The sequence below is a fragment of the Periplaneta americana genome, chromosome 5, assembly GCF_040183065.1.
Source record: "Periplaneta americana isolate PAMFEO1 chromosome 5, P.americana_PAMFEO1_priV1, whole genome shotgun sequence".
Taxonomy (NCBI): Eukaryota; Metazoa; Arthropoda; class Insecta; order Blattodea; family Blattidae; genus Periplaneta; species Periplaneta americana.
The window spans coordinates 136,760,015-136,774,094 of record NC_091121.1 but is presented as its reverse complement, the minus strand read 5'-3'; positions in this window follow the sequence as shown (position 1 = coordinate 136,774,094).

Below are 14,080 nucleotides of genomic sequence, written 5' to 3'. Positions count from 1 at the left end.
CTCTTATGTATAGGGATTACAATAGATTTAGTCCAACTTTCTGGAATCCTTGTCCCTCCCATACCAAATTTAAAAATCTAAAAAATCTTTGTAGAAATTTATGGCTAGCATATTTAAATAATTCACTATTTATTAAATCTTCTCCCGGAGATTTATTGTTTTTCAATTTAGCCAAGACTCTTTGTAGTTCATCCATAGAAATTAACTCCATTAAAGGATTAGTTGAAAATGGAAGCGTGAGAGATTGTGTTGATGTAGACCATAGTTGTTGAAAATACTATAACCAATTGTCCTGAGAAATAACATTTATTATTAGATTATCTTTTACTTCACAATTTAATTTCTTAAGAATTTTATAAGTCAGTGGTTGAGGCCGAGTAATATCATTTTCTAAGTATGCCACAAAGTTTATCCAATTCTGTCTATGTTTTTTTCGAACTTCTCTCCTTGCGATTGCCCGTTTCTTACGATAATCAATTTGATCTTCTTCTTTCTTGGTTGAGATATACTTATTGAATGCTTGTCTTTTATCTGCAATTATCTTGCTTATGTCATCATCCCACTGTAGCAAGCTTTTCTTTCTAAGCCACGCCTTTTTTTGTCCCAAACTTTCTTTGGCGGCTTGTGTTAAAATTTGTTTCATATTCAACTATTCATCTTCAACATTATCAAGAAGGGTTAATTGATCTACAAGAATATCCATTCTATTTCGGTAGAGATTAGCAATACTAAAATCTCTAAGTAAAATGACTTTGAAGAGTAAATTATCATTTTTCATATGCGTTTTCATTCTCAACCATCTTGGTTTTAAACGTACTGAGCTAATTAGTATATAATGCTCTGTTTCTAATCCCTGGCCTCTAAAAACTCGGGCATCCATAACCATGTCTGATAAACGAAAATTACATATGATATAATCGATGATAGATTTTGAATTCCTGGCTTCCCATGTATATTTATGACTTTCTTTATGTTCGAACATTGTATTCATGTTTTTGAGTTGATTATACATCACAAAATCAATTAATCTATTATCATTATTATTACATGTTTCTTCGCCATGAGTACCTACAAATTGTTCAATTTTTATATTTCCTACTCTAGCATTAAAATCTCCCGTGATTGAAAGCATATCTGATTTGTTAACTTTACTGACAATTTTTTGAAAGTTAGTATAAAATTCTTCATTTTCTTCGTCTTTCGCTTCTACTGGAGCATAGATGCCAATAACTGTAAGATAACCTCTTTGCAATTTTAATCGTAATTGAATCAATCGTTCATTCCAGTAATAATAATTATCTACAACATGCTGAAACGTTTATGTATTATTACCATGATACCAGCTCTGGCCCTACTCTTGCTGTCAACACCAGAATAGAACTGAAGGTAGTTTTCAGTTTCTTTAGATCCTTTCAATTTCGTTTTAGTTTCCGAAATTACTGCTATTGATATATTCTTTTAGGCTAAAATATCATCTAATTGATCTTCTTTGTGTGAAATGCCCTGTACATTCCAAGTTCCAAATTGTAAAATATTTTCTTTTTTCCATGTCTTGTCCTTGTTCTTGCCTGAGTCGTCATCGTTATAATCCATCCTTGTCATCCGAGGCTTCTATTGAGACTTGAAAGCAATGTAAAAATGACGCTCAATGGGTTGCTAGCCCAAAGAGGTGCAATTGGTGGGGTTCCCACCTATACAGCATTTCCTCTGCATATGACATTTCAGTTATACCGCTGATACTCGGTCCCCAGAGCCTCGTTCGTTCAAAACGGGTTGCACCACGGGAAGGTGAGGATGGGATTTAGGTAGGAGAGGTTGCAGATTGAATGCACATCACTACCTTTTAGCAACCCTACTAGCGAAGGTAATTTATTTAATATGCTCACTCGATGGAAGCCAGCTTTAGGATTCGTTACCTGTAAAATTCCACGACTCACGATAATCAGTCGATTACGAAGGGCGTTATTTTATTTTTCTTCTTTCAAATGTGTTAATTTTTGTTTCTTCAAAGTTTAATGTAACTTTGTACCTAAGAACTAGCTTACCTAAGTGAGTTTAACTAATATAATGTTAAAACAAATAATAAATTTGCATCAAATTAATTAGTAAATTCAATTTGATTGAGTGTATTAGTTAGATCTAATATTAATTAAATAATTTTGATATAGTCAATTGAATTAACTTGATTAGTTCTAAGAATGTGACAGTGCATTTCACCACTGTATTCGAAATTTAATACAGAATATATTGGTAATAAAGAAATTTAAGACTCCTTAAAATCAAATTTAGATATTTTAGGAATTTATATAAAATTAAAAATTGATTTTAATTTTAATAAATATTCCATATTAGGTAGAATATATGTACAAAGAACTGGTTCTGACAATGAGTACTACTGAACTGATAAGACAGATTATGTCAGTAAACAATAGATTGATTGTTGATTGGTTAGTTTCATTTAAAATAAAGGGGGTAAATTGACGCGAAAACTAATTTGTAAGCACTCGCCTAAGCTGAAAAACCTACCACTTCTTTTATGCCGGATGGACTTTTCCAAACGAAATTCAGTTCCAGGAAATTAGGTAAGATCTTCTTCTCTTCCCTTCTAAAACCAATATGCGACGAACTTGCCAGACCAGTGTTTGTGTGTAAGATATTTTTTTTTAATACAGAGGGTTGTTTGCGATCTCTGATAACGAATTTGTGCGTCAGGAATCAAACCGACACCTGAATTGCGGTGAGAGGTCACAGACCAGTAGTGAGTGATTTCATAATCAGAGTGCACTGTGTATCACAGTAGCAATGTCCAAGAAATTCGAGCCTTTTTGGGAGGGGTACATAACAACCCTTTCCAATGCCAAGTACAGTTACGTGAAAATCATAGGAGCCTGCAAAAAACGTGGTTTGTGTGTGTACTTAATAAGAGTGGCAAAACTCGGATGGGATTAATTCCAGTGTGGAATAAGCAAGCAAATCCACCCCCGCCACAAGTCGCCGCACCCCATGAGATGATACAAATTACAAGTAATTCCATTCGAGCTTTACCAATCATATCAAGTACATAGAAGATGCCTTTCTTGGAAATAACGAAACCTCGTTTATTGCAGACTTTTTTTTACTTTCACTTAACTGTACTTGGCATTGGAAAGGGTTGTTATGTACCCCTCCCAAAAAGTCTCGATTTTCTTAGGAATTTCTGCTGTGAGTCGCCGTACATTCTGACTATGAGACCACTCACTACTGGTCTGTCACCTCGCGCCACAGTTCAGCTGTCGTGTGACTTCTGACTCACATGGTGTCATTAAAATTCGTTATCAGAGATCGGAAACAACCCTGTAGAATTTTTGTAGTTTTTTTTTTTTAATTTTTGCATTTTTAATGGCGATATTTTTATAATATATGCAAAATACGAAAAAGGCGTGTAAGCATTTAAAGGAATTTATGGTTCATTTAGGCGTTTTTGGTCCTGTAGAATTTTATGAGGGGAATCCTGTGGTCACGAAAGATAGAGATATCTGAGTAACATACGTCTAGAATGTAGCAAACAATATAGGTACGGAACTAGAAATTCGTTCAATCGTTATTAATATTATAAACTGGTAGACGATGTTCTTCATACTTGAAGGAGGAAGTCTGGCGACGCATCAATTCTCTCTAGCATGTCTACAGCGAAGTCATTAGGTTGCAGTGCATGAATCACTCTTTGAATCTTGAATGCCCTTAGAGTCCTTAGACGGAGCCTTTTATGTAACAACGTCATGCACTGTTCAACGTGGAATTTGTAGCTAGAAGCTAGCAGCACCAACTATTTTGTCCGGACTTCGTTGAAATGTCTCTCTAATGCGATTGACAGTCCATGGATTTCCTGGAAATTTTATGCTCAGTAGTCTATCCTACTTCTCACTTTATTGTCCCTGAACCAAGTGCTCTTCGTTAAGGAAATTGACGTCAGTAGCGGATTCTGAAAACATGCTGTACATACGTAATTGCCCAGATCACATATAGAACAGATTACTCATCCTTATGTTAAAATCGGTAGCACTTTGAGAGAACAACCGCCAGGATCGCCACCCGTCCGCCATAAACGAACACGAGATAGCAGTACAGTCACTAATGCAATTCAAATGGGACTTATGACGTGACTCCTTATGTAACAACTAGATGGCAACATAGTAAACATGATAAAATTTGTTGCCGTCAAAGCCTATAAGGCCGAGCAATCTGGGTATATATGATCTAGGGTAATAGATTGTAACTTCGCTAGTTCCAACCAGGGTTGGCCGCTTAAATTACAAGATATAAATTACACGTAATTTATATCGCACAGAAAACCTGAATTTTACACGGTTTTCTACACGGCGTAATAAATTCTTGTCAAGAAAGTAAATTAATGTTACACATTTTTCTATATACTTGAGGACGTTGCGGTTTAAGTATCGAGCCACAAACAGTATATTTTACTCAGATTTTTTCGAAGTTTTGTGGGAATAAAACCTAGTTCGTCGTATTTGCTATACAAAGGTCTTCCCGTGTACGGAATGTCGTCTTCAACTTTTATTTGTAATATAAGTTTCTACTTACTTACTTACTTACAAATGGCTTTTAAGGAACCCGAAGGTTCATTGCCGCCCTCACATAAGCCCGCCATCGGTCCCTATCCTGTGCAAGATTAATCCAGTCTCTATCATCATATCCCACGTCCCTCAAATCCATTTTAATATTATTCTCCCATCTACGTCTCGGCTCCCTAAAGGTCTTTTTCCCTCCGGTCTCCCAATTAACACTCTATATGCATTTCTGGATTCGCCCATACGTGCTACATGCCCTGCCCATCTCAAACGTCTGGATTTAATGTTCCTAATTATGTCAGGTGAAGAATACAATGCGTGCAGTTCTGCATTGTGTAAATTTCTCCATTCTCCTGTAACTTCATGCCTCTTAGCCCCAAATATTTTCCTAAGCACCTTATTCTCAAACACCCTTAACCTATGTCCCTCTCTCAAAGTGAGAGTCCAAGTTTCACAACCATACAGAAGAACCGGTAATATAACTGTTTTATAAATTCTAACTTTGAGATTTTTGGACAGAAGACTGGATGATAAGAGCTTCTCAACCGAATAATAACACGCATTTCCCATATTTATTCTGCGTTTAATTTCCTCCCGAGTGTCATTTATATTTGTTACTGTTGCTCCAAGGTATTTGAATTTTTCCTCTTCTTCGAAGGATAAATCTCCAATTTTTACATTTCCATTTCGTACAATATTCTGGTCACGAGACATAATCATATACTTTGTCTTTTCGGGATTTACTTCCAAACCGATCGCTTTACTTGCTTCAAGTAAAATTTCCGTGTTTTCCCTAATCGTTTCTACTAACTAAAAAAATTACTGATTATATACTCTTATTCAACGCATCGGAACTTGGTATGCTCTGAACTGAAGTTGTGATTCCAGCCTTTTAAAATTTCTAGACTTTCAAGTCATAATATGATTACGAACAATTTAGAAGTGTGCTGTAAAAGTCAAAGGTGCCGCTTCTGGGAAAGTGTCCATAGAGAGATCTCAAAAGGACGGCACATGTTATTTCTATTTTAATATTGATCTATCTGAACAGGATGACTTGTTTGCTCTGTGGTTAAAAGAAAATAAAAGAAGTCGTTATTACGCACAAAGAGGTCATCCTTTACTACGATTATATATATATATATATATATATATATATATATATATATATATATATATATTCAAAAAAAAAATATATAAGGACAAAAGATACTGATAGATCGGCTTTATGGACTTTAAACAAAAACAAATTTTATCAATTTCACTATGCTGCCATCTAGCGACTGCACAAGAAGTCACGTTATAAGCCTTATGGAATTGCATTGAGTAACAGCTTGCAGCAATACTTCCATCTAGCGGTCGTTACCAAAGAATCCATATTCGACAATGGAAGCCCTGGTGGTTGTTCTATTATGTTACAGTAAGGCGGGCGAGGAGAACAATCATATGCTACTCCCTCATCACTAACGAGCACTCTCCTCACTTGCGCTGAACTGGTATCAGGTCTAAATAATCGCGCTGTACAATGCGACCTAATACAGAATGTCCCGGAAAGTCGTGACGAAAAAGAAATAACTATATCTCTGAAACTATTGCATTTATTATCGTGATGTTCTCACAGATACAAAGAGAAACACGATAATTTTTAATGTGCCTCTATATGGGCTATGCCCAGGCGATACTCGATCTACTGCCACACACGCGAAAGCATCCCGGTGTGACTAGTCCTATTGCTTCGTAGATTCGGCCACGTAACTATCAATATCGGACACAGGAGTGCGATACACTTTATCTTTTACGAAACCCCACAGAAAGAAATCCAGTGGTTTCATGCCCGGCGACCGTGGTGGCCATAGTGTAGGTTCGCCTCTCCTAATCTAACGGGCAGGGAACGTGTCATCGAGGAAAGCGCGCACATGGTTAGCATAGTATGGGGGGGAGCTCCGTTCTGTTGAAACACGGTTTCTGGTGGTAATTGTGGGAGAGCGTAATTTCGCAGCATATCCAGGTTTATGTTACCTGTCACTGAGAGCTCTTGTCCGTTTGGAAACGACATTGTACACGCTTGACTGACTTCAATTCAACAAGCCATAACACGCATTCTGTTTTCTCTACTGTGGTAAACAATGTTCGGCTGTTCACTTGGTACACTCACAACTTGCATTCTCAGCACTCAGAGCAAGACTGACTACATACGCTGTGAAGAACGAGCTTTTTCTCGTTTTCTCCTCGCGCAATGGTATGCGCACAAGCGTAACATGCTACTAGGTAACAGAACTTATTGAGTTTCTCTTTCTAACTGTGAAAACAATGAGGTAATAACTGTAATATTTTCAGATATATAATTAGTCCTTTTTTATCAGGTCTTTCCCGGACACCCTGTACTTACAGAATTCATTAGCTTTATATTCATTATAGCACCACTACGGAAACATGCATAGATACAATGCATGACTTGAGGCTTTCCCGCCGTTTGATATAGAATAACTCTTCTCGGGTTCTCAGCCAGGTGAGCTGGAGATTAGCTTCCAAGCTTTCGACGGCTAGCTCTGCTTCCTGAAGAAGATGGCAGAGATAGCCGTTATCACTTCATTCCCTGAAGAAGATGGCAGAGCTAGCCGTCGAAAGCTTGGAAGCTAATCTCCAACTCATCTGGCTGAGAACCCGAGAAGAGTTATTCTATGCATAGATACAGATGAAATTATCACAAATTATGTTCTATAACGTCAGCTTGATTTATTACGCATTTACGCATTTTATAAAATTTACATGCGTTTCAGAAGAAGTGTTCTGAATGGTATGAAATTATGTATTATTTTTAAGTATAAATGTAAAATTGTACAAAATATGTACGGATGAATCAACTAGTTAAGATCAAACATAAATCGCTTCATTAAAGCATATTATTTTAAAATACATAAGTTAATACTGGAGGTCACTACAGTTGCGAGTCCAGAATGTGTAATTTTCCCCATTTCTGCGAGCTCTATGTTTACAAGGGAGGATATGACAGCTGGAGAACGCTGTTAACGAGGTTACAGCTTGTGTTTGCTTTGTGTTTAAATCGAACTGTCACGCTCCTGGCTGAGAGTTCCATAGCCCCTCGTCGTGAGTGCGTCTAAGTGATGGAAATCCTCCGCCGCTTCTCTCGTTGCCTCACAAAAATGTTACAGCCCTCACATGCTATTAGGAAAAAGCGACGCGATAAATTTGACTTACAGCTACTAAAGCGCCTCCCACTATGGGAAAGAGACAGACGATTACTCTCTCATTTCTTCTCATCAGCAACGTTCCTACTATTACAGTATAACTCACCACCATTAACAAAAACGTTTGATTACAACACACTCAGAAGTTTTAAGCATTTATAAGAAGTATTTCTTTGCCTCGCTTTCTCAAGGCTAAAAAGAATACTGATTTCAATGCTGGACCTATCCCCTTTAATGGGGAGGGGCACGCGATGGGGACTGTTTTCGCACGTAGGCCGCTTGGGTAGGCTCATTGCACACTCGAGTGCACTTATGGTCGGACGGTATAAGTAAATGCTACCTACAGACCGATTATTTAGCTCTGACATCTCAACGACGCGAAAGAGGGGAAGTAATAGGAGTAGTGGGGAGAGCTCCAAGAGTAGAGATAAGGGCGAGCGGTCAGTGAAGGAATGTAATACAACTTACTACAACTGTACTAGAAACATACCGCTCTACCGCACGCGTGACATCCGATCGCTCTGAAGGCAAGCGACTAACTAGCCCGAACACCCCTTGGCGTAACTAAATGGACTCGCCTGACCCAGGCGCACATTGCCGGGGACTGTCAGGACTAAATAATCGTACTGTACTACACTCCCTCTCCAGTGTATGAGTGTCAAATTTTATGTTTATATTTTAAGAGTTACCTGCGCTTGGACAGGAAACTATGAATGAATGAATTAGTATTAAATTAAAGTACGGTATACTCTTTTATTTTGGAATTGACGATGAAGTATCATTTATGTTGTATATTTCTCACTAATAGAAATATCATGCTAGGAGAAAATTCACAAACGATTAGGGAAAACATGGAAATTTTACTTCAAGCAAGTAAAACTTTGGAAGTAAATCCCGAAAAGACAAAGTATATGGTTATGTCTCGTGACCACAACATAGTACAGAATAGAAATATAAAACTGGAAGTTTATTTTTTAAAAAGTTAAAAAAATTCAACAACACTGGAGCAACAGTAAAAAATACAAATGACACTCGGGAGGAAATTAAGCACAGAATAAGTATGGAAAATGCCTGTTATTATTCGGTTGAGAAGTTTTGTCATCGAGTCTGTTCTCAGAGAGCTGAAAGTTAGGATTTATGAAACAAATACAGTGTTACTATAAATAATCTTACCGATTACAAACTTGAATAAATATCGTTAGGAAACACTTAGAAACATGATATTGGTATCAATGGAAAGAGAAACTCAAATATTTTTTGTTATCCATTCGGTTAAATCACATGTGCTACTCTTAAATCAGCAAAAATTAGAACACATGAAATTGGTATCAACAGAAACAGAAACTCCAACAATTTTTAATTTTTTTTCAATGGAAAACATGAAACAGAAAGAAAAACATTTGGTTCACAACCGTAAGTAAGTCACATGTGCTCAATGTGCGCTCCTTGTGTCACACGACACACATCAAGTCTGTAGTCAATTTCCTGCCATACACGTTGTAGCATTGAACCATCCACCAGTGCAATGGTCTCTGTGATGCGGACACGAAGATCCTCAATGGCAGGTGGTAATGGTGGCTGATACACTTGTTGTTTTATAAAGCCCCACAGAAAAAAAATCACAAGGAGCGAGATCGGGGGAACGTGGAGGCCAATGCAAACATTCTAAATCTTCACGGCTAGCACGTCCAATCCATCTCCTTGGAAGTCGTGTATTCAGTTCGTTTCTGACATCTAAGTGGCAATGGGGTGGTGCCCCATCCTGCTGAAAAACAAGACCTTCGATGTCCTGTTCCAGTTGTGGAAGAAGCCATAACTGTAACATGTCTAGATACGAATTACCTGTGACTGTCGCCTCGACAAAACAGAAAGGGCCATACACCTTTTCACGGCATATAACACAAAGCACGTTCATTTCGGGGGAGTTGCGTATATGTTCCACGTAACTGTTAGGATTTTCTAAAGCCCATATCCTGACATTGTGTTTGTGCACTTTTCCTGGCAGATGGAAAGTGGCTTCGTCAGTAAACACCAATGATTCGATGAAACCTTCAGTTTCCATTCTGAGTTGCATTTCCTCACAGAAAGACTGTCGCTTGGCTTTGTCGTCTGGTTTCAGAGCCTGCAACAATTGCAGACGGTATGGATGGAACTTCAAACGTTTCCGTAAAATCTTCCACACAGTTTGTTGGGGGATGTTTAATTCTCTACTGGCTTTTACGGTGAATTTCAGTGGACTTCGTGTGAAACTCTCTCTCACATGCTCCACATTTGCCTCACTTACTGATGGACGACCGATTGACTTCCGTCTACAGATACAACCCCTCGTTTTGAAGTCAGCTTATCACTTACAGATACTGGGCCCACAGGGTGGATTAACACCAAATTTTCTTCTAAAATTGCGTTATAGTGACAACGGACTGGGATAAGTGAAAATCTAGCACACAAAATGCCCTCCTGTCTTCGTTTGCAGCAATTTTTCTGTTATATCGTCTCCTAGCTACGAAATTAATAAATATTTGACAGGTTCAAAAACATAACAAAGATATTTGAGTTTCTCTTTCCATTGACACCAATATCATATATCTAAGTGTCTCCTAACCATATTTATTCAAGTTCGTAATAGAAAGATTATTTATAGCAACACTATATATATATATACACATATATATACAGTATATATATATATATATATTATTTTCCACATAAAAACCCTATTTTATATGAGTATATTAGGGTTAAACTTTTCAATCAAGTAGAGTACTGTATATTATCTGTTGTTCTGTAACGCTGTGAAACTTGGACTCTCACTTTGAGAGAGGAACAGAAGTTAAGACTGTTTTAGGGTAAAGTGCTTAGGAAAATACCAAAACTTTAGACAGTAGAGCACTACAATGATATGGACAAATCCAAAGAATGCCAGAGGATAGATACTAACAGAGAATAATGAATTTGTCTACCGCTGGAAAGGGAAAGAGCCAGACTCGTCTTAATACGGGAAAAATATATTCCCCAAGTAATGGGCGAGAAGGGACTACAAGTAGGAGACTGGAACAACCGAAGACTGTGGAAACTAAAAACGGCAAACTCTCAAAGGGGAATAGAAAAAGAAGAAGAAAAGGAAGAACAATATTTGGGGCTAAGAGGGATGAAGTTAGAGGAGAATGGAGAAAGTTACACATAGCAGAACTGCACGCATTGTAATCTTTGCCTAACATAATTAGGAACATTAAATTCAGACGTTTGAGATGAATAGAACACGTAGCACTTATGGGTGAATCTAGAAATGTATGTAGAGTGTTAGTTGGGAGATCGAGGGAAAAAGATCTTTCGGGAGACAGAGACGAAGATGGGAGGATAATATTAAAATGGATTTGAGGGTATTGGGATATGATGCTAGTGCTAGGGACAGGATTAATCTTGCTCAGATAGGGACCAATGGCGGGCTTATGTGAGGGCGGCAATGAACCTTCGGGTTCCTTAAAAGCAATTTGTAAGTAAGTAAGTAATATAAATACCCATTATTCACTATCCGGAAACATTCAATTATTAATTCCACCACTGACTTTCCTCCTTTCCTACTGAACACGAAACTTACTGCCAAACATCTGACTTACTTACCGTACTTACATTCTTATTTACAAATGGCTTTTAAGGAACCCGGAGTTTCATTTCCTCCCTCACATAAGCCTGCCATCGGTCCCTATCCTGAGCTAGACTAATCCAGTCTCTACCATCATAGCCACCTCCCTCAAATTCATTTTTATATTGTCCTCCCAACTACGTCTCGGTCTTATGTTGTGATTTCGTAACAAACTGTTTTTTTACGATGATGGGTTGTTAGCCCCTAACCCAATCCCCAAGCTGGAGGACCACCTCTTATCGATTGTCGTCGAGTGCTTATTCAAAATATTTGCAGCTATCCTTCATATCTGTGGGGACACTATTTTTTTTTTCTTTATTTTGCTCTTGGAAAACAGTTATTCCGACCATCAATGCACATGAAACTCATAGATTGCAACTGCCAACTGTATATTTGGGAGAGGATGTGGTAGGTAGCGTCTGTTTATACCGTTAGACCAACATTGCACTCTAGTGTACTATCCGGAATGGATTGATGTGTCTGCCCTATTGCCCCCCGCTCTACAAATTTCCCCTACGGCCTACAGAATCTTTTTACCTTTCCAATAGGCATCACCGCGGTCCCTCAACCACCAGTCTCAAGAGCTACCATGAACCTCCGGTTTGGAGTTCACGGTATATAGCACTACCACCAGCAACTATTGACCACATACCAAGGGGTCTAAGTTCGCTCGGAGACGCAAGCCAAAAACATGTGAAAGATTATGAAAGTGGTTCAAAGTAATTATAATTGCAAAATGAGTCCAAGGTCCAACGCCGAATATTATCCAGCAGTTCTGCTTCATTTGCTTGAGGAATAATTTCAAGGTGACTTGTGCCAACCAGGTTTTAAACCTAGGCCTCCACGTTTCACATTGAGACATGTCAATCGCTACTTCAAAGCGATGGACTCAATTGTGGACTCCTAATAGGTATGCAGATAATCCCCGACTTCCTAATGTTAAGTTACTTATGAAAAAGTTTATGATCTTCATAAGAGTGACGATGAAACGGGTTAGGGAATCTAACTGTAAGATCACACAATTGAGGTTCTAGTATCAAAATCTACCACAGCCACTTTTATACATTTTGGGAAATATGAGAAAAACGTGCAGTTATTTTGATAAAAGATGTACGTTGCTCTTCTTTACTAGATGATAGAAGCTCATGGGAATCTACTAAAGTAATAACATCCAGGAAATCATTGCCACCCAATAATTATATTTTTTACAGTTTATATTGGCTATGGCTGATTTTGATATATCACGCAAAAGAACACGTGTTAAATAACTAATCATCTTTCTGTTAACAAGAATAAGGCTTTCTTCTAGTTATATTGAATTAAAAACATAGGTTTTTTACACAATGTTTTTATCATGAGCATGGGCGTCGATGCCAGGCCCAGGTCCGTAGTAGTTTTCTTCTCAGTTACTCCATAATTTTGGACTTACACATAAAACAATGTTATTTTTCAGAATTTCTGGAATTAAAAGCACAGGCTTCACACAATGCCATTATCATGGGGTTAATGAATTGCTCAATCCCGTAGTAATATTCCTCTAGTTAATTCTCAGTTACTCCAGGATTTAGTGCACTCACATAAAATTTCAAGCGGTCATCTTGTTGCTACTCATTTCCAAAAGGTTTCTCCAATAGATTGTCTGTAATCTTTTTATCGCATAATATTTACCACCGTAGGCTGAAGTTGTAAGAGACTTTTTCCACGACGAATTATCGTTTTCCCAATATAAGTGTCAGACATGTATGTCGGTTCTCCGCATACAACAATTTGGTTGTCTATCTTTGTATTTTAATTATTTTTAGAGTGGATATTTGAAAACGAAAATTCTGAGAGGATTTCACATTTACAGCAGCTTCCTTCCAATTACAAACATTCAAATTGATTCCAAGGCGGCACACCTTGCCACATTTACAGATAATGTTGTTGATGTAATATTGTGGGATCAAAATCTCATGTTCATTGACTATTGCGGTTTCTATGAAACCAAACACTCTATCCTCTGGTAAAAATGAATGACCAGTAAAGGGAAAGTGAAGTTCCATTTCAGTGAAGTTCCATTTCAGTGATGTTCTTTGGTGACTTAGTTGCTAATCAAGTTATTACCACTGAAACCATAATCATGATTTTATTTGGTCAGTGCAGCCGTCTGAAAAGTGTCTTAGGCCTATTTTCCGTATGTTGGCTGAATTCACTTTCTGCAAGTTGTAGTAAATAGCTGAAGCTATTTCACTGGATCCTCTAGACCTCTAATTTTGAGTCCAAACATTGCACCTAACATTGTTTATGCCAAGCTGTTTGTTAGGAAGAATCGTCACAACAGCGAAATTGTGTAGGTAAAGTTGTCAGCTATAAGTCTAGTATGCGGACTGATCCTCTACTTTGGGTAAAACCATGTTTTTTTTTACAGTCAGACACTAAATTTATGTCGTCTTCTGTGACCCTGTTTGGCAACTGATGTACAGATTTTGTCCGTTTCTAATGAACTTTGAGCTGCAGGATAAAAGATTGCTTCTTTTCTTCATCTTTTTCAATTTTTGCTTGATTCTTCAGTCTTACACAGGTTGAACAGATGTCGGGGCTTGGTTTTTCCAAATCAGATATTGAAATTGGTATTGAAAATCTTGCCAAAAATATAACTCTTTTACATCCACTACTGCTTCTTC